At 36.2% G+C, this 22,918-nt stretch overlaps 1 protein-coding gene across 5 annotated transcripts in view; it reads right to left on the bottom strand.

Moving 5' to 3' along the window:
- The window catches only part of PHACTR3 (phosphatase and actin regulator 3), a 105,542-nt gene that overhangs the window by 68,541 nt on the left and 14,083 nt on the right, over positions 1 to 22,918 (bottom strand). The window contains exon 1 of one of the 5 annotated variants that reach the window (XM_040575441.1): positions 5,431 to 6,113. The exons of the other annotated variants lie outside the window; for them this stretch is intronic. The gene's annotated coding sequence lies outside the window, so the exon portion shown is untranslated. Of the gene's footprint in view, positions 1 to 5,430; positions 6,114 to 22,918 lie in introns of those variants that run through there. 5 annotated transcript variants of the gene reach the window in all.

The raw sequence follows: 22,918 nt of genomic DNA, 5'->3' as shown, positions 1-22,918 counted from the left end.
TGAAATCATAAACATGTGGCGGGGAGCTGTATAAACTGTACTGCCCTGCATGCTTGTCCCAGTGACTAACGTTGGGCTGTTCTCAGCTGACATGCAGAGCCTCCCCTTGGGCTTTCGGTCTGCTAACATTTATAGTTGGTCGTTTTATTGTGGAATTAACAATTTTTGTTGTTGTTGGACACTGTAACATTACCAGTGTACAGATCTTTGTGTTGTTCCTTTGGCTTTTGATAAGCTAAGGCTCCCTGACAAAGTTAATCATCTTCCCAGCACATCCTGGGCTGGAACCCGCTCTGTTTGACAGTGACAACAGGGAAAATGAGAAAGATGCATAGTCTGAAAGGTGGTTCCCCTCATTCAGGTAAACTTTATGTCTTAAATACCAGCCTTTTTCCTACAGTATCGTCTTAACTTTTCGTATAACCAGTCATGGTATTTTAGGACAGCTTTATCTTGAGTTATGGGCACATATTTCACCTGGTTTTTAAACGGAGTGTATTTTTAACAATTTAAAAAAAGCTTGTAGGCATCTTGCTTTTTAGACGGTCCATTTTAGGGTTTCCAGTTTACCTAATAACCTGATTTTTTATGTAGTCCCTTTTCTAGAAATTAAGTACCTGAATGCTGGACTTACTTGGTCTCCTATTATTGATGCTCATCCATAATTTACAACTCCCATGAGAATTTCAGCTCCTGACATGCTGCAAGAGTTTCTTTCATTGAAAACAGAAGTTTCCAGTCATACTTAAGTCCATTTTATTCACTGAGATGGTTAGGCAAATATTAACAAACTCTGTAAACAAGAACAAGCCACACAGGAGAAACTCCTCCTTAACCCCCTCCCTGAAGAGCCATTTGGAACAAATGGCTGTGTGCATAATATACTTTTTTCTAATTAGCATCTGTGGCAATAAACCACTTGGGTACATTTGATAGGCTTTTATCTTAAGATTAAATTTACATTTGCTGCTAGGTACCTCTGACATCTTCATTCTTGTTTTAGATCTCTGTCATAACATGATTATTGTGTGATCACTACTGACAGCAGAACAGTCTCTATTTGTATAAGGCTCAAGCTTATCTCCAGGCATGGGCTCTGCAGCCATGCCAAGAGAAAAATTTTTCTGGGACTTGCCTCTTAGGTTTCAAAAATTATTCTTGTAAGAGTGGCAAGCAGGTTTTTTTGTAGCCTTATAAGAACTCCAAGATAAAAGCTGTAACAAAACCAGTCAACCAAAAAAAAAAAAGGCAAATAATTGATACATTATTTTTAGTGAGTGTCTGTCTGTCTGAAGAAATTTTTTTATAAATATTTATTAAAAAAAAAAAAAAAAGAAAAAAGGGTAGTCAAACTTCACCAGACATACTGAGGCACAGATTTTAATGACTTTTCCAAAGTTTTGAAGACCTGGATGTAGAACAGATCCTTTCCTTAGTCTGGTATTCTAACCACAAAGCTGTTTTTCTTACCCCAAAGAACTAAGTGTTTTCACGAGTAAGTTTTTCAGGGCAGATTAACAACCAGTGTTATAATAAATTGTTACAGCTCTTATAAATCAGTTGATCTATTACTGATTATACCAACTGAAGATCTGCCACAGGCCTCTCCAGTAACAGATTCAGAATTGATCTTGGCATATCTCCGTGAGAAGTAAAAAATATATATCAAATGAAAGTGATTTAATAAACATTAGAAGAAGATAATAATAGGATTTCAAGTTTCAGTTTCCATGGAAAATTCCATAATTTTCAAATTTTCTATGTCATAATTTTCACTTCTTGGAAACAATGAACAAATTTTCCCAGCTCACACTAGGAACTGTAAACTAAATCAGAGCAGTCATTCATCTACTTCAGTTACAGCGTTTTCACCATTCAGTTCCTTCCCAGCTGCCTCAGTGAAAAGTGCAAAAAAGGATGAAAAATGTCATACCATTGAAAAGTTACCTCTCACAGACATCGCTTTCAGAGATTAGAAACAGAAAAAGGAAACTGCAATAGTAAGGCGAACTGACCGCTACAAATCCAACAGCAATCTAATTCGGTTCACCACAAGGGCCTTTGGGATTTTCATACCTTATGTGCTTAATCAGATTTGAGATAATGTCCATTCATTAAGGAAACCATTTTTATTTCCCCAGGTTAGTAGCTTTCTTTCTCCAAACAGCTTTGCACTCCACTCTCTCTACAACAAGAGCCTGATAAGTGTTCAGGTCAAAACCACAGAACAGAAAAATGCCGAAGTGAAACTGGAAGCCTTTTACCCATTCTCAGCTGAGATTTGTTTGCTTCTAATACCCAAGGGGAGTGAGGAAAAGTGTTCCAGTCACATGGCTGAAGTTGTATTGGGCAGTTGCCACCATGACAAAACCATGCTGAAGGAAATTGCATGATGAAGTCTACTATGAATCAAGTCCTTTTCAACCCTCCAAAAACTACAGAAATCACACTCTGTTACTTCAGGGTTTCTTTATAATTTCAAAATAGTGCAGGGTTTCTGGCAGACACAAGGGGTTGGAGGTGGACAAAATATTTCCGTGTATGTGAGAGCAATAAATTAATCAAGTATAATTTATCACCTCTTAATATCAAGCTTAATATAGCTTCTTAGCATGTTCATGTGTATAACGTGTTTAATGCTTACAATATAGCCACCAAAGGTTATTACAGATATGTGGATTACTAGGAATTACGTTAGAGATTCAAACTATTGACTAGCACTATAAATGTAACAGCAAAAAACATATTGTTCATGTAAAGGGAGATTAAAATATTCTATCTAGGCAAACTTAAATAAGATGCTACCTCCAAGAACCACTGAAAGTTCCCTTTAATGTTTATAATTTCACTTATTTTTTAGAGGATATTCTTAACTTGGGTTATTTCAGTGCTACATGTCACAACATTGCCTCAGAAGCCATTCAGTGTGCAAAATGAAGGACAAGAAGCTGAGTGCAGGACGATGAGCTACAGGGAGGAATGGAAACAAATGGCTGAAGGCAGAGCAACCTCTTCATTGGCTTTGCTTTCAAAGCACATATCATAAAACTCTGACTCAGACTTAGATTTAAGAGAAGAAATTGTGCCTGGGAATGGTGAAGTATTAGGAATGGGGAAAAGATAGACCTAGAGCCAAAATTTCAAAAGAGACAAAACTCAGCTGGAGAGACTTAAAGTAATGAAAGAAAAAAAGGTTAAGCTCAGAGCAGATTCTTGCAGAGCCTCAGATGGAAGCCAGGATTTTGGACCACTGCTCCTGTACTGGAAAATAGCTGATAGGTGCTGGTAAAGGCTTCATCCTCATTCTAATCTGCGGGTTCATTTCAGTTACCCTGTTATTCTCTGCAGTAGCACTACTGGCTGAAATACTGCTGATGAAATAGTGATGTTGATCTGATGTTACTTGGCAAAAGGTCTGGGGCTGTATCAATTTGTATTCTGAAGTCTTTGCCAGAACTCGTACATGCATGCTCTTGCCTACATAATCTTAATTTGGTTCCTTACATGATAGTCTATAGTCATTCGTTGAGAAACTGTATTATGGCTTTGCTGCTGGAGTTGTGAATGGGTCAGTGAACGTGAGGAAAGGTAGACGGAGCTCCTAGGTAAGGCTATTAAATGTGGCCTCGGAGAACTGGGCTCTCTCCTCCCCTGCCAGACTGCCCCTGGGGCACAGGAGTAAGTCATTTAATTGGAGTCCTCCTCTTGAAACTGTGGTTCACATACAAATCTTCAGGTAGGTAAGGACCCACAACAGAATTTAGTAGACACAGTTCTTAGGCATATAAAATGCTGCCTAATGAAACGATCCTGGAAAATCATGGTATGTACATCTCAAGCGAGGCAGTCAAAGTCAGAAGCTCTGAAGTCTGTCTGATCCTCTGCGCACTCTGCAGCTATGTAAGGTGGACACACCAGCCCCACACTACTCAGGGCTTTTTTGGAGGAGGTACTGGAGTGATAAGCACTACAGGAAAGCTTCTGAACACATTAAGACTTCTGCCTTCATAGATCACTAGAGAAAAATGTGTGTGATCATGCAATTAAAGGCTGCATCTTAATGCATGTGCACAAGGAACCAAATGATGGTTGCATAGGCAACTGTAATTCTGATATTTCCTAGGTTTTCAGTGCTTGCCTTTAAAATCTTAATAATGTGCTCTTAATATAGTGGCTTTCTGGTATATAACATGTAATTATCTGAAACTATGTATGTGATGTTTTCTGCGTATCTGGAGAACATTTTGTTTTTGTGCTTTAAAAGGATTCTGAAGAATAATCATTATTTAACTAAAACATCTTTGGCTTTCTTTTTGCTTTGCTTTTTTGTGGAAGCCACAAACAGGTTTTCACATACAAGATGAATAATGTGTAGGAAGAGTGAGAAAGGAAGGGAATTGACTTTTTTTTTTTTGAAGTATGTGAATTTAATTTCACCAGACACTTTATTTCAATTGTAATGCACATCCAAATTTATAAAATAGGATCTCCTTCTGAGTGCTTCAATGTGTTTTATCATACCCTATTGAAAAAATTCACATTTTACAAAATACGCTTTTTTCAACTGATTTTTCAGTTGTGATGTATATTCATTTCCAACTGAAATTGAATTGAAAATGAATAAACATCAATATCTTCAGTACTAGGTAGCATAAAAACATTCCGCATCTTCAGAATATGAAGCAAAATGCAATCATAGACATGGTGGGCAACTGTTAGGTTACCTGATCAGATTTAAATAGCTCATAGAAATAAACTTTCTTAAACTACTGGATTTTTCATAAAAACTATTTTTCCCGTCAGTGCCGGGGAAAAGGGATCAGTTATCCAACACAGCTAAACTAAAAAGCATTGTGGCACTTGCAGTGGGAAAAATCCTCTGTTCCCTGCTGCCCCAGGTTCTTTGCAACATAACTGTACACATAAATCCCTCTCCCTGTTGAAAAAATGTATATTTCAATATTGAAACCAAGCAAGTGTAATAGACAGTTATGAAATTAATTTGCCAGCACCATCAATGTTTCCTAGTTTTGGAGGAATACATTCATGGTTATGAAATGTATGATTATTTCTCAGACCACAAACGACGAAAAAACAATCCCACTTTGTCAGCTAAAAGATATCCGATGGAATTTTCTCCTGTATTCCTAATGATCACAGAGATAACACATTCTTGATATTGTATCACAAGCAAAATATCATAGGAATCCTAATTCCTTCACGTTAAAACATAGCTGCATACCCTCAATATAGAATCTCAGAAATACTAAGAAAAAAAAATGCCCAAGGCTGGAGCAGATAATGTCCACCCACCTCAGTTAAAAATCAAAGTAAATATGATATATCAGTTTAACAAAATAAGACATCAGTAGCAGAAAGTAGGTATTTATCCAGTTTTTTTACTCGTTTCTTCTATTCCTTGTTACTTACCTCTGAGGGCTGCTGCTTGCTCGGAGCACACAGAAGGCAGCAGCTCAGTCCAAGGAAGAAACCAGTTATTTCCTTTCACCCTCTGTTCTGCCTTGAAACTCCTTCACTTTTTTTCTTTTCAAGTTGCATAGAAATACAAGGATGGACCCTTTGGGCTCTATCCAGGTCGGTTTATATTATGTAAAACAGATGAATACATTTCCTATTTTAACCATGAAAATCATGCCTTCACTGACAGGCACCCGGATCATTAATAGTATACTGTATGCAACTGTGAAAACCCACGTAATGCTCAGAATTGGGCTCAGTTTTCTAAATGAAGAACCAGATGAAAATCTGCAAACCAACTTGTCTTTGTCACAGAAGTTTCTCTTTTTTTTTCTCCTGTAGAAGAAGCTGGAAGTCACTGTTTAACCAATATAGGTTTTTCACTGGAAATGCTGGAGGAAACCTCTAGACTCTATTTAGCACCAGAACCAAACACATTGGAGAGTTTTGGTCTTTAAAGTGCCTCTAACCCCACTAACTTTCGGTCAGCTCCAACACCAAACCTGTGATTCCTTTCTCCCAAGGCAATTTTGTTGTACAGCAATGTCAGCAAACTCCTTCAGCAGTGTTTGAAAAGATTCCAGCTTAAATTACAGTAGTGAAAGCCCGTTCTGGGCTTTACCCTTACTATTTTTTCTAGACTATTTAAATTTCATATTATTCCCCACCCAGTCTTAACCATACTTCCCAGAACGCAGGAAAACAGTCTTTCCTTCCTGCCATCCTAAATGCCTTCATTAGGGAGACTTAACATTGAAGTGTTTTGGAAAGGCAGATGCTCTAGATTTAAAAGAAACAAGAAGAGATGACTCTCCGTGAACAGCTGCATTGCTCTCAGCTTGAAGCAAGCTGTATCTCAGAATGGTTTTGTACATTATTTTGTCACTGGGAACATATTATTACCATCTAAATTTAAAAACACGGGCTTTCTTACATGAAGGCGAAAGCAGACTTAAAACCACAATGACTGTTCTGTTCAAGTATTCTCTGCTGATGATGCAGAAAATATCAAGGTGAAGAACAGTGCTTGTTTTAGGTGGACGTTGCTTGCAAGGTGTCTGTACAAACCTGGCCAAAACCACAGGCACAGGAATTCTTCCACGCTTTCAAATAAGGCAGTATTCAGAGTTCTCTGCTGAAATCTCATTCTGCAGCTGCTTCAGCTCTTTGTTGACTACTCAGGAGTATCTTGTCCCTACTAACAAGCACTATTATGTTACATCTTAAGAGATGGATGGGCATTAAACCTATGTTCTGAAGTTATCATTTTTCAGTTCTAAAGAAAAATACCTCTCAAATAAACTGAGCAGTAACTGCTTCTGTAGATTTTAGGTCAAGTAATTCTTGAAATACTGTTCTGGCAAACGGGCCCAACTCTGAGCACTAGGCATACCTCTTGCTCTTAAAATGGCTAGTGAATTGCCAAAATCCTGGGAGAAAATCTAAAGAAAATTTCAGAAACTTCTTACAAATTTAAACTAAATCAGGCCTTTTTGCCCATTTAAATGCAAATTAACTTTTGTTTTCCTCTTACTGAGTTTTCCTATGCATCTTCTACAAGTGTTTACATTGATTTTCCATAATACTTTAAGCAGTCCATGACTGACTGATACATTTCAACTCAGGTACATTGCCTATTCTAAAAAAGTGTACTAATTGTATGGATAATGTAAGATTGATTTATTTTAATTCAACGAACATATGTAAAACAGAGACACAGACTTCCAGTCATAAACAAGCCTGCTACTCTCTGAGGGATATTTTAAAGAAAAAGTTGAATGAAATACTATTTCAATAACTGTTAACATCACTTGCAGTCTTTTAATTAATGTCAATGGCAACTTAGGTCAACATTTTTGTGTATATATACATATATATATATACACGATAAATATACATAAATGTTCTCGCTAAGGAATTTGCTGAATGTAATTTTTGCATTTCAGATGTTTCTGATTCTCTCTAGCAAGGGAGCCAGTATAAAAATATGGAAGGTAAACTTTTAGAAAAGTCTGGATTTCCTGATTATTTTTTATGTAATTATGTCTGTAATGTGAGAAGAGATTAAAGATCTTAGAGAAGGAAATGCAATGACAAGTTGAAAACAAAAATCTTTTTTTTTTTTTTTTTTTTTGTATTTAGTAGCAGTTTGCCTAGTGAGCATTATCCTGATGCATCAATCAGCATCTAGCCATTAATCTAATTGTTATTCAGCAAGTCTCCCTATAATAATCTCTCAGGCATGTGCTGCAAGTCTAATGATTTTTGTGTGCTGTGTCATAAGAGAAAGAAGTATGTTGAGCCATCTTGCAAGACTCTTCACCTTATGGCTGGCAAGACTAGCCTTTCCCTGTATGACTCCTGAATGTAAACTTGGGCGGGTAAATAAGGCTGCGGTCAGAATACTGGACAGCTGGGTAAAGTGGGGAAAAGTGAAAGATAAAGTAGAAGGGAAAGGGCAAATATATCTTAAAATGAATTAAAGAAAAAAGACAAAGAAGACGATGACTATTTCAGCAATCTGTGTACAGCTTCATTCTTTTTACTTGCTGAATTTCTGGAAAGAAGCTATGACAACCAAAGGCCTCACTCTCAAATATAAATAACAAATATTAAGCAGAATTAAACTAAAAAATCTGACCCAACAAACTTCCCAAACATATGCTCAAATTTAAGTACATAGTCTTAGCAAAGTTAATAGGATTCATCTGTCAGTGAGATGCCTTATGTGCAAACATGCTTTGCTTCTTTGAGTTTTAAATCCACATTGCTAAGCATATGACTACTTGAAATTTAGGTACACAAGTTTGGAAATCTAGCAAAAGCTTCTGAAATATTTTGCTGAAAAATAAAACTGAGACCTTTCCTGTTTTAGAAGCTTATACAAATTGTTACTCTTTATGTCAAAAGAACTGGTAGTTAACCAGTGGAGGAATTGTGTCCTGGCCACATGTAATTCTGGTGGGTTTTTGAAACAAACTGCAGAGAACATTGCAAGTTGAATTTTTTGGTACAGGACTATGCTAGCAAATGAATCAACATGCTGAGAAGGTTGACGTCTTATATTCTTGCTTATCAAAAAGCTTAGAATGGATTAAATTCAGATTCAGGTTTTCCATTACCATAAAAAATTTAGAAGTTTTCCTCCTTAACAGGAGACTTAACGCAGACTTCAATTTTACCTTTTTGCATGAGACTCAGAACTCTGATTTTTATACTTTCATATACGAAGCGCCTCTGGCAATTTACACTGCAGGAATAAATAATCTCTATTTGAATTCATGCCTTTTTAAAATATCTCTTTAAGAATCTGAGCCCCCTTAATACACTTTGGTGTTCTCCAGGTACTGGAGAACTAAGATTTTGTTCAGCTGTTTTTAGTAAACATACTTCAGGTATGTGGATTTTGTAAAACATCCTAAATGTTTCATGTGATGTTGCGTGGATATAATATTCTACATTTCTGCTGTCAGTGTATTTCTGTGGTAGAAGACATTAATTTATGTATGAGCACATTGCAGATCTTTGATTACAACTAGAAAATACGGTATTCTTTGCTGGCACAAAATGGTGAGCCCTTTTATTGAATCTGGGTAACATTCCATTTTCTACTGTTTCATTGTGCAGTTTGTTTAAGTATCTTTCAATTAAAAAGAGGTTGAATTGCCAAATTTACCATTTGCTACATGACTGCAACAGTTGACATAGCATGGACTCGGCATACCAAACCCAAGCTTGTTTCCCCATTTTGGCAGGGATGGGTAAGGACAAATTGGCTCTTGAAAATCCAAGGTGCTTTACTTCTGACTCCAGTTTTTCAAGGAAAAAAAAAAAAGGAAAGAAAGAAAGAAAACTGAAAATTTGACTGTATATCGGAATGCTGAGTGCTAATTTTAGAACTCTTCAAAATAGAATCAGTAGTTACTTGGGAACACTGAAGAAAAATTGGCAATTGAGGAATCCCTGTTAAGCAGGTTTTAATGAAATTAAGACTATAACTTATTTGGTATTTCTTAAATACTCATAAATTGTGTACGGATTAAATTTTGCTCCATAAATTTTGATTCCTTCTTCTATCACAGGAATTTCTTCTGTCTTCCTTCCTTGCAATCAAAGACTGGAAACAATTACTCCTTAAATCAGAAACTCTGATTTTAAAGCCTTTTTCATTTGAATACACTTGACATGCTTGGAGTACTTTGTTCCTATTTCAATAATTAACATTTGTAACCTAGTCTGTTTTGGAAATAATGCGGCAGTCAGTAAAAAAAAAAAAAAAAAAAAAAAAGAGATCAGATATTCCAGTATATTCCTGGAAGCATCTTTTAAATGTCCTAAACAGTATTTTCAAAAGCTATGCTATCTCCGTGTCTCTTGATCAGCCTTAATTAGGATTTTTTTTTTTTAAATGTGGTAATAATTTCCTTTTGCTTTCACAACAAGGCCTTTTGTCATTTTTTATTTTTATCATCTGTCACAAAAATTTGTAGTACGTGTAAGCAATTTAATGGTTCACTGAATGGTTGTTATGCAACTGGATTGTATAAAATCCTGTCCAAGTCTAGAAATTGCTGCAAAGGGGAAAGAGAGAATTGGTGAAAGACTGAGAATTTACATATATGTTCTGTTTGTATGTATATCTTATATATGTGGTTTTGCATTGCTACCCTTTTTGTTAACCCTATGGGTGTAAGGGGGAAGAGAAGATTAGTTACCTTTTGTTTAGGGTACAGAAAGAGATAGCTGCTGCCTATTCCCAGCACAGTCGAGACTCTAGAGTCATAATTTAGCCAACAGGGAATATATAGTAGCAAATCTGTTTTACATAGGTCTGAAATGATTACTTCAACAGTATACCATTGCTAGCTCCACTTATGGTTAGTTTTTCAAACAGAAGCCACTCAGTGTAATGCTGATCTACTATTTAAATCAAAGAGCCTGGTCTTAACTGCATAGGTGAAGAATGATAAATCCCGTATTCCAGCTGCACTAATGTCATGATTCAAAGGCTTTCTATCAATACTCGTTACAATCCTATGAATGAATACAGTGGATGGGAAATATCACTTTTTAAAGCTGTCACTGATACATCTTGTTAGCTACCATGAAAGTATGTAAAAGAACCCGAAGTTAGATGCACAAAAGCTACCTGTAGAGGAAGAAGCATATGACATTGCAATTAAGGATTTTTTCATCAGTTAAACACTGTATATAGAGGCTGAATTAATGCTTTACCACAATAACTTTAATTCTGGCATTTCCTAACTTGATTTTAATACCAAACTAAAATACTATTCTACGTTTGAGGATCAGGGTGCAATCAATGGAAAGGGAAGGTTCTGCCGGTATTATTCACTCACATCACTAAATCATATTTATTTCTGTTGACCATTATTGTGATTATCTATACAGCAAAGTATTATTACTCTGTGAATGAAAAATGGATAATGATTCTAAGTTGATTATAGATAGGTAGTACTCCAAAAGACGTGAAAGACACAACACTACATTTCTTAATTTACTGTCACTGATTTTCACAGGAATAAGAGCTTACCTTAAGGTATTTGACAGACTAAAAAAAATGTAATCATGCTGTACACTTGTTGTTTCTGCAGGCGCAATATAACTTCATAATTCAATTTATTTTCCAACCATAGCATCCTCTAAGAAACTAGAAACGTGATCATCTTGCAAAGAACCTTTGGATTGGACTATATAATCTGAGATCCCTTCCAACCTGGATCATCCTGTGATTTTTACAGATAAAATACATGTCCATATCCATCAATTATTCCACATTCATCAACTATTTCCTATATTTTTACAGATGTCCAAATGTATGTTTTTAACCTTCAGGCAGAAACACTGAAGCACAATAGAAAATTCCACTTGACCACAGTTGGAAAGAGTTAGAAGCCTATAAATCACCCACTCTTTTAGAGTGCTACATTAACTTTTGTAAAACAAGAAATAGTAAGCCATGTTCATTTTGTCACCGTACAAAAAATACAACTAGCAGAAATGGAACAGTTGTTTGTAATCAACAGCTGGTATTGATTAACTTCTTGGGATGACATTTTTATTTGCAACTGAAATTGCAAGTTTGACCTCCAAATAAAATTTTCAGGGAAGCTTTACAGATGTTATATAGCATCGCATCAGATATGGTTTTCTTTTCTCATCAGTTAAAATAAGATCCTTGTAACTTCTAACATTCATCACCACAGAGATAACTTGAAAAATGGATGACCAATTTTTCACCAGCCAACATAAATGATAGTGAAAAGAGTGATGTCACAAAGAAGCATTCCTGCTTTTCAACAATCTCTTTTCGCATTGTATGAGCTTCACTTCACAATCTGTGTTGCATTTTCATTTATACACAGCACACAGTGTGAAAACAGTTTTTGTTTGTAGTCAGTTCTGAAAACATGGACTTCAGTCCTCCATATATGTGATAAATCATTATACAACTGATTATTGTCATAGGGTACATTGCATGGCCCATAGCCTTGAAAGCATGTTTTCATTGCTCTGATGACTAAAACTGGCTAATATTTTTATGCATGTACATAGATCCAAATCAGCTTGTCATGAATTGTTGAATTTTTGTTCAGCAATGCTTTCATGGACTACTATTTTGTGTCTCTTGATTAGCCTCCTTAAAAATCACTAAAGAGTTTAAGACAGGCTCTATATTAATCAGACACTAAGACTAAGATATACCAACATGATATATATCCTCATAAACATACATTTATCTGTATCAATCAGCACTAGAAGTACCAGTGATTTATCAGAGTGTATCAGAGAGCACTCCACTATTCAGCACCAAGGTCAGCTCAGGGCTACACACAACCTATAGAAAAGGACCTTGCTTCATTAAAAAGTCAAAACTCTCAAAAAAAAAAAAATATAGAGAGAGCAATATTAAATTAGTATAACACTTCATGGAAATAAGCAATCCTGATAGAGAAGATTTTACCAAAAAAAAAAAAAAAATGTATTCATCAGCTGTATTCTTTATAGAACATTCTATGGGGAATATAATGCAAGTGGGTGTATGTGAGATAAAGTTTGTAACATTTTTTGCTCTTAATAATGCATAGTGCAGGTACCTGTATATGTGGTGGAAGAAAAGCCAGAAGAACTGTGAACTGTACATGCATCTATTTTTCTTTGAATTGCCTATGTACAAAATATGGGCTAAATCGTGCCTTTAGGCACAGTGTTGAACAAAGATCATAAATTGCACAATCTCAGAAGACATGATATTCTAGCACAACTCCCTCTTTGCTTCATGATAGGGCAGTCACAAATTACTTTTTCAGAAGCAGTCCACAGCATGTCTGCAATGTCTCCGATGCACTCACTAATCAGGGCATTGCATTGTTACAACAAAGGCCTATTTTGCTTTCCACTTCTCCTCGTCTACTCCTCAACTTCTTCTTCCATAGAAGAAGGATGCCATAGGGAACAGATTGTGTCTATGCTCCCTCATATGCAGGCTGAGATAGATGTACATTTCCACTCCCTTAAACAGATGTATGTAGTATTTCACAAACGTAGGAATTTATTTAGTGTAGATTTGGCTGACTTACATTTCCTTTGAGTGTGGACTTGAAACATGGAGATGCATTTGGTTTATTAGACTGATATGAATGTGTTCCTCACCTTAAATTGATCTAGATGCATGTGAGATGAGAACTCAGAAGGCCTATGTATCTTTTTCTATATGTAAAAAGGCAAATGTGGTCCTACTGGAGTTATTACATATCAATCCAAAGAGTGCTTTTATTTTGAAATAACTATTTGTCCTGGGTTCTGAACAAGACTTTGGCAATCCACCAGTGACAACAAAACTGCACTAACAGTATAAAACTTCTGAAACTTTGAAGTGGTTGTACAGGTTGTTGTGTTGTGGTGGTAGGCAATTCTGGTACATAGTCTGAGAAAGCAAAATCGTAGTAGGGTTAGAAAACGTTCCAAAGGCAGGAAACTTGGAATATGAAATAGCACTAGAGAGAACATGGCAACAATGCATACGGGAAATCCCCAAATAAAAAGTCAAGTATGTTTATTTAAATAACCAGTCTGATACAGTACTGCGCACAAAGATATTTCAGTTTAGAAGTTGTCCTTTAAATGAATTTAATGGCTTGTTTATATGGCAGTGCTTACAAAAACTAATCCAAATTATCTAATGGTGTGTGCTTGGAGTAGCTTAATTAAACAACACTAAATTTGCATGAATACTCTCAGAATTAAAATAGTTTAGGTTCATTTACTTTGGAAAAGAGCAAAGCTAAATTAACTTGAGCTCACTTTAATTCTGGACATGAATGTCCACATAGATGTTACTAAAGTTTAATTAATCTACTTTACTTTTCCATGTAGTGAAACTACATGGATTTTCATAGTCCGTATTTATGTAAACAAGCTCTAAACACACACTTATGATATTTCAAGACTGCTTTATTTTCTATTACACTCCATATGGGTTAATTTAACAGTCACTAGAAGGAGCCAAGTATTAGTTGATCATTCTTAACTGAGACCATATTTTCCATCACTGTCTGTAAAAGACAAATTTTTACACGTTCTCTGAATTATAGGCCTTAGTGTATCCCTATAAGCCTTACAGTCTACTGATAATGAACAAAAGAAGCTATATGTGATTCTTTAGAAAAAACATATTCAATTAAATTCCAAATCTAAAAATGATATTGCTAAGGATGTTCCTTTGCAAAATAACTTATAGCATACAAATTGGATTTTCTAGATAACATGCTAAAACCACAATTTGAAATTATTTTTGGATTGTGTCCCAGTGCAAATCAATCTTATGGATTCTGAAACTGCTAAGACAGATCTTGGAATGGTAATTAATTTGATATCGTGATTTTGATGTCAAAGAAGAAAGTCAGATTTACAGCTGCTGAAGGCTCACACCCAACAATTATAATCAATATATTTTTTTAGCTTTCACTGTTTCCAGACTTGTTGGGTCCCCTCACTAGTTTCAATTTTTAAAATTTTCTCCTGTTCATGGGGTGAGAAACTCTATCTTTGGCTGCAACTCTGTTCAAATCACAGCTTGTTAGGCATGGTTCATGTTAACTGTGATTTCAGTTGGCAGGGCACTAGATTAGCTGTTGATATCAAGCCAACATTTAATTTTGTTTTTTTTTTTTGAGTCATCTGTTGCCAGTTCCCATGACAACTGATCTTCTAGCCTTCAGATTTACTAGAGGGAACCGTTAAAATGGCCAGGAGTACATATAGGTATTCTTTGAAGTAGATGGAAGTTCAACTGTTTCTTCAATGGGAACTAAAAGACCTTTTCAGCTTTGCCTTCAGCAACACGTGATTTCTGTTCATGAAAACACAGGTGGCCATATATTAGAAAAATAGAGTGAATGGTAGTTTTTAACCAATAAATCCGTTTTAGCACCTTTTCCCTCCATCCACAGAATGAAGGTCTTTATGTACAAGATCATGCAATGCAAAGGATAGGCCAAAATATTTTTACATTCTCTCTTGCATATCAGTAACAATGCCAGCAAGTGACTTTTCAGGTACAGATTCCTTTGGTCTTCGTTACAGTACCTGTACATTTCCATTTAGTGTTTCACAAATGTGTGACTTAGGTAAAAGAAATATCGCAGGAAGACAACATTCGTGTACTAAGTCAATGCAGAAGTTGTAACAGAGAAGATAGATTGCTCAGAATGCTATAGAAGCTTCTTGAAGCAAACATACCTTTTGCTAAAAACAAGTCAGTATATATAAAATATGTACTACCCATATACCCACAGGGTATGAAAGCTTAATAAAAAATAAATATCATATTAGATCTCAAGCAGTTCTTACAGGAGAATGCTAATATGCAGTGGTTATTTCTTAGACCATCTCCCGTTGAGTTTCACAGACTGAGCTGGAGTGGTTTCCAAAGTCTAAATTCCACATTTCTCTTATATACTGGGTACCAAACCTTGCAAAACGCTAGGCATCCCCAAATCCCATTGAAATAAATGGAATCATAAATGTAATAGAAAAAGGTGCATAACTGTTTGAAATACTGGTAGAGACTTCAGGAAAAAAAAAATCAGACCATCCTTTTACCTCTTCATTAGGCAAACATTTGTCTCTCGTGTATGAGAAGAAAATAAGCAGCTAGAGAACTTTGTCATTTGATTTGGGTATTGTCCACTGCCCAGAAGCTTGTACTAACAAGCATTAGTTTCAGGAGGATGTTTTATTATCCCAGACCTCCGCAAAAACTGCAGCAGGCACTGCGATGTTTGCAAACTCACAGTACTCAGGACTGACCTAAGAATCAATGACCCTCCGCAAATGCAATCGGCTAGTGGTTTTCATGCACCCCATTCACTTTATGTTTCATTATACATATTTGGATGACTTTTCTGGGCTGGTTCTTCAACAGCAAATCAAGATTGTTTTCCTAAATGTGAGGGTGCACAGGCCTATCATCTAGCTTCAAACAGAGAATAAGGCAATTATTCTGACAAAGAGCTACCTTGCTTCTCTTCTCCTCCTCTGCCCAGTATAAGCAGTTAAAACAGATTTTAAAGATAATGGGGGTGTATGTGGGAGAAAGTGAAAGATAAGAGAATACACCAGTTCCTCAGCTTAAGTTAACTATCCCAATTCCACTGAGGACAGCCATTTTCCACCAGCTGAAAATCTAGCCCATTAGAAATCAAATCCCAGGTGGCCAAGTATGTTTGGTACCAGCCATACTGCATATAACTGACTGGCTTTTTCTTACAACAACTCTCCCCTATTTGAGTAAAGCCACCCTTCACACTAGACTGTTGTGACTGGTAAAAACTGGTGTAAACTAATGACACAACAAAGCACTGCGGCTGGGCTGTATGGTTGCCATCTTTCAGTACTACAATGGAGATTAAACAACTGCATACATTAACTCCAGCAGTTTTCACTGTACCAGTTCAGGCTGTGAATTCAGGCTCTGTCTGATTATTTTACAATCCAGTTGGCTCATGAATGTCATTGATGCAGATGCTGGCATACATTCAAAATGCTTTGTTTCATGTTTTGCTTTTATCTTTAAATATATTTGAGTAGTTTTTTTCACCCTTTTAAAACAACTCATAATAGGTAGAGCTAAAAATGATCTAATAGCTTCAGTGCCTTAGAGCTACTGCCATGCATGAAATTCATACTGTGACTATAAAAAGGAGAGCTTTCCCTCTAATTCTCATTTTTAGCTAGCTATCCCTGTACTTTTTTGAGAAAGACAGAACTTGTTCATGTTTCAAGTCAACATCAGTTAAATAAAATACAATATGATGGTTTGCAGAAAGATCGTCTGGGGAACTTGAGGCAAAACTGTTTTTTTGACTGGCTGAGGAGGCAATACATTTAGGAAGATTAGTAGTTACTAATTAAGATTTTAGAGTGACCCAAATTTGTTTTTTACAGCCCTTACTCTTTAGTTGGATGCAATGAAAGCCAATACAGTTGAGCAAGTAATTCCTGATGAGTAATATATTTGCACCTTCACTTACTATCTGCATATTCCCTTTGATGGAATTACAGTTTTCCTGACACTATCATCAACTTGTACTTGCTAAATTATTTCTGCAAAGTGTTCAAAATATATATTGCATGAGTTCGACAGCCAAGCACAAGTGGCATGGCGCAGTTCTTGTCCAATACCTTATGTCAGTTCCCTCTTTGATTGAGTGCAACTCTTAATTAAGTTTATTTGCATATGTGCAAAACATATGCTTGGTTATTCAAACCTTGCTTCATACTGATGTTGCCTAATTTTATTAAATGAGACCACTATAAATTTTAGGGGAAATTAGACAAAATAAGAATAGATAGAACCATTTTATTGTTTTAGACTAACATGACTATTTTGTACCTATCTTGTGAGAATTTTAATATTTTATCTATTTACAATATATTTATGTGCAGTTTGAGTAAACATGGATTGTTACTGTGTTTTACTACATGCTTCACTTCAGCAGAGGCTGACTCAGGGTGTTCTGAGACAACTGCATTGAGACACTGGTGGAGACTGATTTTAGGTTGGCCCGTAACTGTTACGAGTTTGTACCAGACCACTCAGGTTGCCTACTGTGGGAAGCTGGTCTGTCCACTGGAGGTTGTTTTAATTATGTTATCTGCTGTAAAGCAGACTATTTTGTATCCTCTAAACCTGTTCTAACAATTCAGGCACTTATTCAGAGACTGATATATTTATTATCAATAAAACAAACAGGAGAATACTAAGAATTTCTGCAGAGAGGCTTAATTGATAGTGCATTAGGTAATGAATGACTAATTAATAAAATGAGAGCAGAATATAATGGGATTTGTACTTTGTTTGTACACAAAAGGCATCATTAGAACTCTTCAACCGTCATTAGCTCAGTCTCTTCTGCAGTGAGTCATTCGGCTCCGTGAAAAAAAGTCTAGCTGCATTATAAAACTGCCAAACCACATAAATGATACAGCTTTCTTTTTCATAAATGATACAAACTTTCTGAATTGTCCTCCTATGTACATTGGTTCTCTGAGTTTAGGGGATTCTTTGCCATTTCTTTTTTTTCAATTTCATGGTGAAATGGGTTGTGCAGATACCTCAAAGCTAATCTCATCAGAATTTTCCAAAAGTGAAGACACACACAAAAAAAAAAAAAGGGGGGGGGCCAAAAAAAGCTATGTTTCAATTGGATCCCCTTGCCCTATCAAACAAAGAGTCATATCAGCTATGGCCTCTTGGACAACACTACCTGGCTAAGGAACTGGTACATCTGAAGTGTGGTCAAACCAAGAGTCAGTGAAATATGCCTAATGTCAGCTCCTGAGTTTCTGGTTCATTCAGAACACAGTGGGTGTCACTGAAACTAAAATTTGTAAATGAGTATGAGATGACTTTGTTCTCTTCTGCTCTATGAAGATGATCACACCCTGTGGGTATGCAGCTCCAGAAAAAGCACTCCCTCTCTTAACCAACGCAGGATAACCCTTTTTTTAACCAATTCAGAATCAATGAGTTGGCCACATTTAAGTCCACTGTGGCAAGATAAATAAAGTGAATGTTGGGAAACTGAAAACAGAATGTAAAGAACAGGGATGTGGGGTAGTCATTCAGTAGTTTCACTTACTTAGTCTTAATAATAATAATAATTTAAAATTAAAATAACAAAGGAACATTGAAGTAAAGAAAAAAATTAAAGGAGGAAAAGCAGTCTGGCCAAATTCTGATCTCTGTGCTATCAACTCTTTAGTAAGTAGGTAGATAAATTCTCAAGAAAGGGCACAGAGACACATAATGGGATTTTTCAAAGTTCCATTTCTAAACTTTCTGTATTTCTAGTAAATATGACAGCCCTTCATCTAACATAAAACTAGACAAAAACATTATGAATCAGTCCTTGATTAACAAAAAAAAAAAAAAGCTTTTTCACCCAATCTGTTTAAGCAGTCAGTCAGTCAGTTACAAATGGAATCATTTGGTCAAAATACATATCAATGATAATTGTGTGCTTAAATGTTTGAAATGTTTAGTATAAAAGATTGTACAAAATGAAATAGGCATGGCAGCAATGTATAAAAGAGTTTTATACATACAATGAAGAAAATTGGTAAAATCAGATGCTGAAATATACAAATCATTTGTATGCACAAAAATCCCATGGGTGCATATGCGAACCACTGAAGTATGCCCGATAGTTATTGTGATTGCCATTAACATGTGTAATTACCTGCTCTGCATCACAGTTTTAGGTGAATGGCTAAATCAGCTACAAAATTATGAATAGCTGAAAAATTCTGCTTCTTTCCCCAGGTCACTTATTTAAATCTCTTGTTTAGTTAACACCGTTATATCATAACTAACAAACTGCAAAGTGTACTTTTTCTTGAAGTGACAGCAGTATTCCCAGAAGGACTGAAGTTCTGTTGTTTACAGAACAAGAATTCCACATGCAATAGCAGTGAAGCTGTCCTTCCCAGCAGGGCTTAGTCACATCATCAGGAAGTAATTTGAGACACTTCAAACTTTGGCTGTTTTGTTATACACTTTATATATATATGTATATATACACACACACACACACTTGATATATATAATATGCACACACTATCTATATACACTTTATATACATATATGCATGTATATATAAATTTATAATGGAAATGAAAAATTTCTGTAATATATTCATACACTTATATACTATGGTATACTTTTTTTAATGCTGTCTGTGATCCAAGTGCAAAAAGCCATTACCAGTAAATTAGTTACAGACACATCGACCTCTCTCTTCCCCTTTGGGGGGGCCAAACTTTGGTTGGGGTTGGAGTTTCTGAAGTCCTTTTCAGGAGGGGAGAATAAGGATATTCTGGAAAAAAGAGTGTGTGCTAAAACGGTAAATGTAATTTTTGGTAGAAAAAAATGGGAAAAGAGTGTGGTTATTTAATATTTCTTAAGGACTGTCGGACTAGATTTGCCCAAGCACTTCTACAAGATTATTCCAAACTTAAACCCTCTTGATTTTAAAACCTTTGTTCTCATTTCTTATGATGCTCAGAATGCTTCATCTCTGGCTCTGCATTCTAAATTGTCTTAGAGAAACTGCTCTTATACTACTTCATAGGCTGAAATTCAGTCCTTAACTTCTCATATATGGATATTAGGGCCAAAGCTGGCATTCTAAATTGGCTTCTCCTAAGCTCACTTGGAACTAGTTTGAGGATGTGACTGCAGGCTTGATGGACTTTCAGTGATGTAAGCAATGAAGAAGGGAAATGTGGGAAACCCAGACTACCCTTTGGGTTGTGCTTTTCATCTAATATGCTGACAGGTAAACACACCAAAATATAAACCTAAAAGGGTGACAGCTCCCACACTCTCCTTATCTCTCCTTTTCCTACATCATCCCATCTAAAATGGCTGCAATTGCATTTGTTTCTCAGCAACAATGGTAAAAACTGAAAAATTAATAAAACCTGATGGCTACTCTCACTGTCCTTGAACTTATCCTAGAGCCTGACCATAGCTGTAGTGCAGCAGAATCAAGCTACATACTTTAAAATTAGATTTGAAGAACAATAGCAATGAAAAGAACCAAACCCCAAAGCCATCCACTACCATCAGGACCTGGACCACACACCAACTCTAACTACCAGAGCTATTGCTGATGAGACACCATACAGAATGTCCCTATGCTGTTAGGACAGGGTAGTCAGAATAGCTTCTTCATAGCACCTGTTGGTAAAGTAGGCATAAGCTTGCTTATTAGATAAAACCGTATATTATTCCACTCCTATTTTCACTTATATAAAATAGCCTTCTTAGGAGATACTGCAGTTAAATAGTGATTGTGTGTATCAAATCAATTTTCAATGGATGTGGTTGATACCATAGCACAAGGCCTGAGACTGGATCACAGATTAGTGTCCATATATTTAAATAATGCAAATAGTTTCACAGCAAAGCACCAGTTTATACGTGCAACTCTGAGTTCCCATTGTCCCCAGTCCAACAAACCGATGGACAGTGAAGGAAAAAAATCAAATGCCCATTATAGTCAGAACTATTATATTTCAGACAAGACTCCAGAGAGAAGAATATCATTGCTATTCAAATATCTCTGTTTTTGGAATCTGGTATTGAAGCCACTTTGAATTGGGTGGTTTGCAGAGAATGGGTAAGGCTAAACAAATACACTGTGATACTTGCGATTCCAGAGCTGCTGCCACTTTATGGAAATGATAATATGTATGTCTTTGGGAAACAATTGCTGTAAATAACCCATCTGTCATGAGAAATAATCCTAAATAACAAGGTTGTCACCTCAAATAGACTTAGATGGCAGTGGAATAGACGGAGACTTCTTTGTATCTCAGAAGGCAGAGTGAGTTGTGGGCAGAAAAATAATGAAATGAAGCAGCTACTTAAAACCACTCCAGACACGCTATTTTGCAGCAGTTCTTTGAAGTCATACCTTCTGAAAGCTATCCAAATGACGAGAGGAGAGCAGGAGCACTGGGTCACTCATCAGGCTTGTTGTATGGGTAAAATGCCTACAAAGGAATCTCAGTGCTATTTTTGGAGGATACAAAACATCCAAGTTTTCAGTGCTTTTGTTTTGTGCACAGATGTATGTTACATGGAAAATGAGGGAACAAAATAGTGATTTTGAGAAGGTATAATTAAAATTTTCACAATATGGTTTTAAAGTTTTGAAAACGTGTGAATTTTTAAAATGGTAAGACTTCAGGCCTCTGAAGTGGCCCTTCTGAAGATGGTATTATCACATTAGCATGGTATCTGACTTGAAAGCTCTAAGCCAAGAAATACAGTACTGGTGTTAGCAACACACACAGGACAAATTTTGGAGATTTTAGCATATAGTATTATTCTCAGGAAAATTTTCTAGTAGCAGTTTTTGACCCCTTTTAGAAAACTTGCGTTAGCTGTAACACCCAAGCACATTTGAACTTTGGCTCTCTAGCACTTGCCCTTGCTCCGAGCTTATCAGAGTCAGAGAGGAGCTGGGAGGCTCACAGCTCCCTGACTCTGCAAGAGACTTGAGCCCGTGGACCAGTTGTCCAACACTGTCACAACTCGATGCCAACAGCCATAGAGCTGGTACAGGCTCCTTGGAAGTCTTTGAGAGTTGTGTAATGGAAGAGCAGGATTTATGTGGTAAAGCAGCTTCCAAAAAGTTGCCAACCATAGCAATGTACAGAAAATGAAGAAAAAAAAAAAAAAAGGAGCTTTACTATAGCTATATAGACCTTGCCTAGTAGCTGTGCTTTCAACAACTTATATATGCAATTACACATCTATTCACCATCATTGCAGGTGCAAGCTGAGCAACAGCATGTGTATAAATGTGTGTGGGTGTGTAAAGTCTTCATTATGGTGATTTGTTAGCACAGGGAGAGCAGCTTTGTGTCTAATGAATGTGTAAATTAGGTGCTTAGCTTACTTGAGTGAAAAACAGTTCTACCACTTTGTGTCTTTAGTCTATCCCTCTCAACAGACTTTGGAAAAGAAAGTAGCTAGATAGTTTCATTCCTTGTCAAAGTAGCAGTTTCCACCTAAAACCTAATCCTACTTTCTTGTATTGTCCTCAGGTTTCTAACAATGGAGAGCAGTGAATCTTGAGGAATTAGTTGTGGAAATGTTGAATGATATCTTAATCATATGCATGATATACTCTTATGTAGTATTAGAATAAGAGGCGCTACATTTTGTGTTGTCATTTCTGGGACAGAAAACTGGGACTGTGAGCTAGCTTTAAATCATTTCTCGCATTAACGAGATTCTGACCAGAGGCTCTCTTTTATGTTCGGGATATGCAGTGCATTATTTCTTATTATATCACAATACATTGCAAAGGAACAGCCAAGTTATCAAGACTAATCCTTT

This window comes from Cygnus olor, chromosome 16, assembly GCF_009769625.2.
Source record: "Cygnus olor isolate bCygOlo1 chromosome 16, bCygOlo1.pri.v2, whole genome shotgun sequence".
Lineage (NCBI taxonomy): Eukaryota > Metazoa > Chordata > Aves > Anseriformes > Anatidae > Cygnus > Cygnus olor.
The sequence above is the reverse complement of the archived record's forward strand: the minus strand, read 5'-3'. Positions and strand labels throughout refer to the sequence as shown.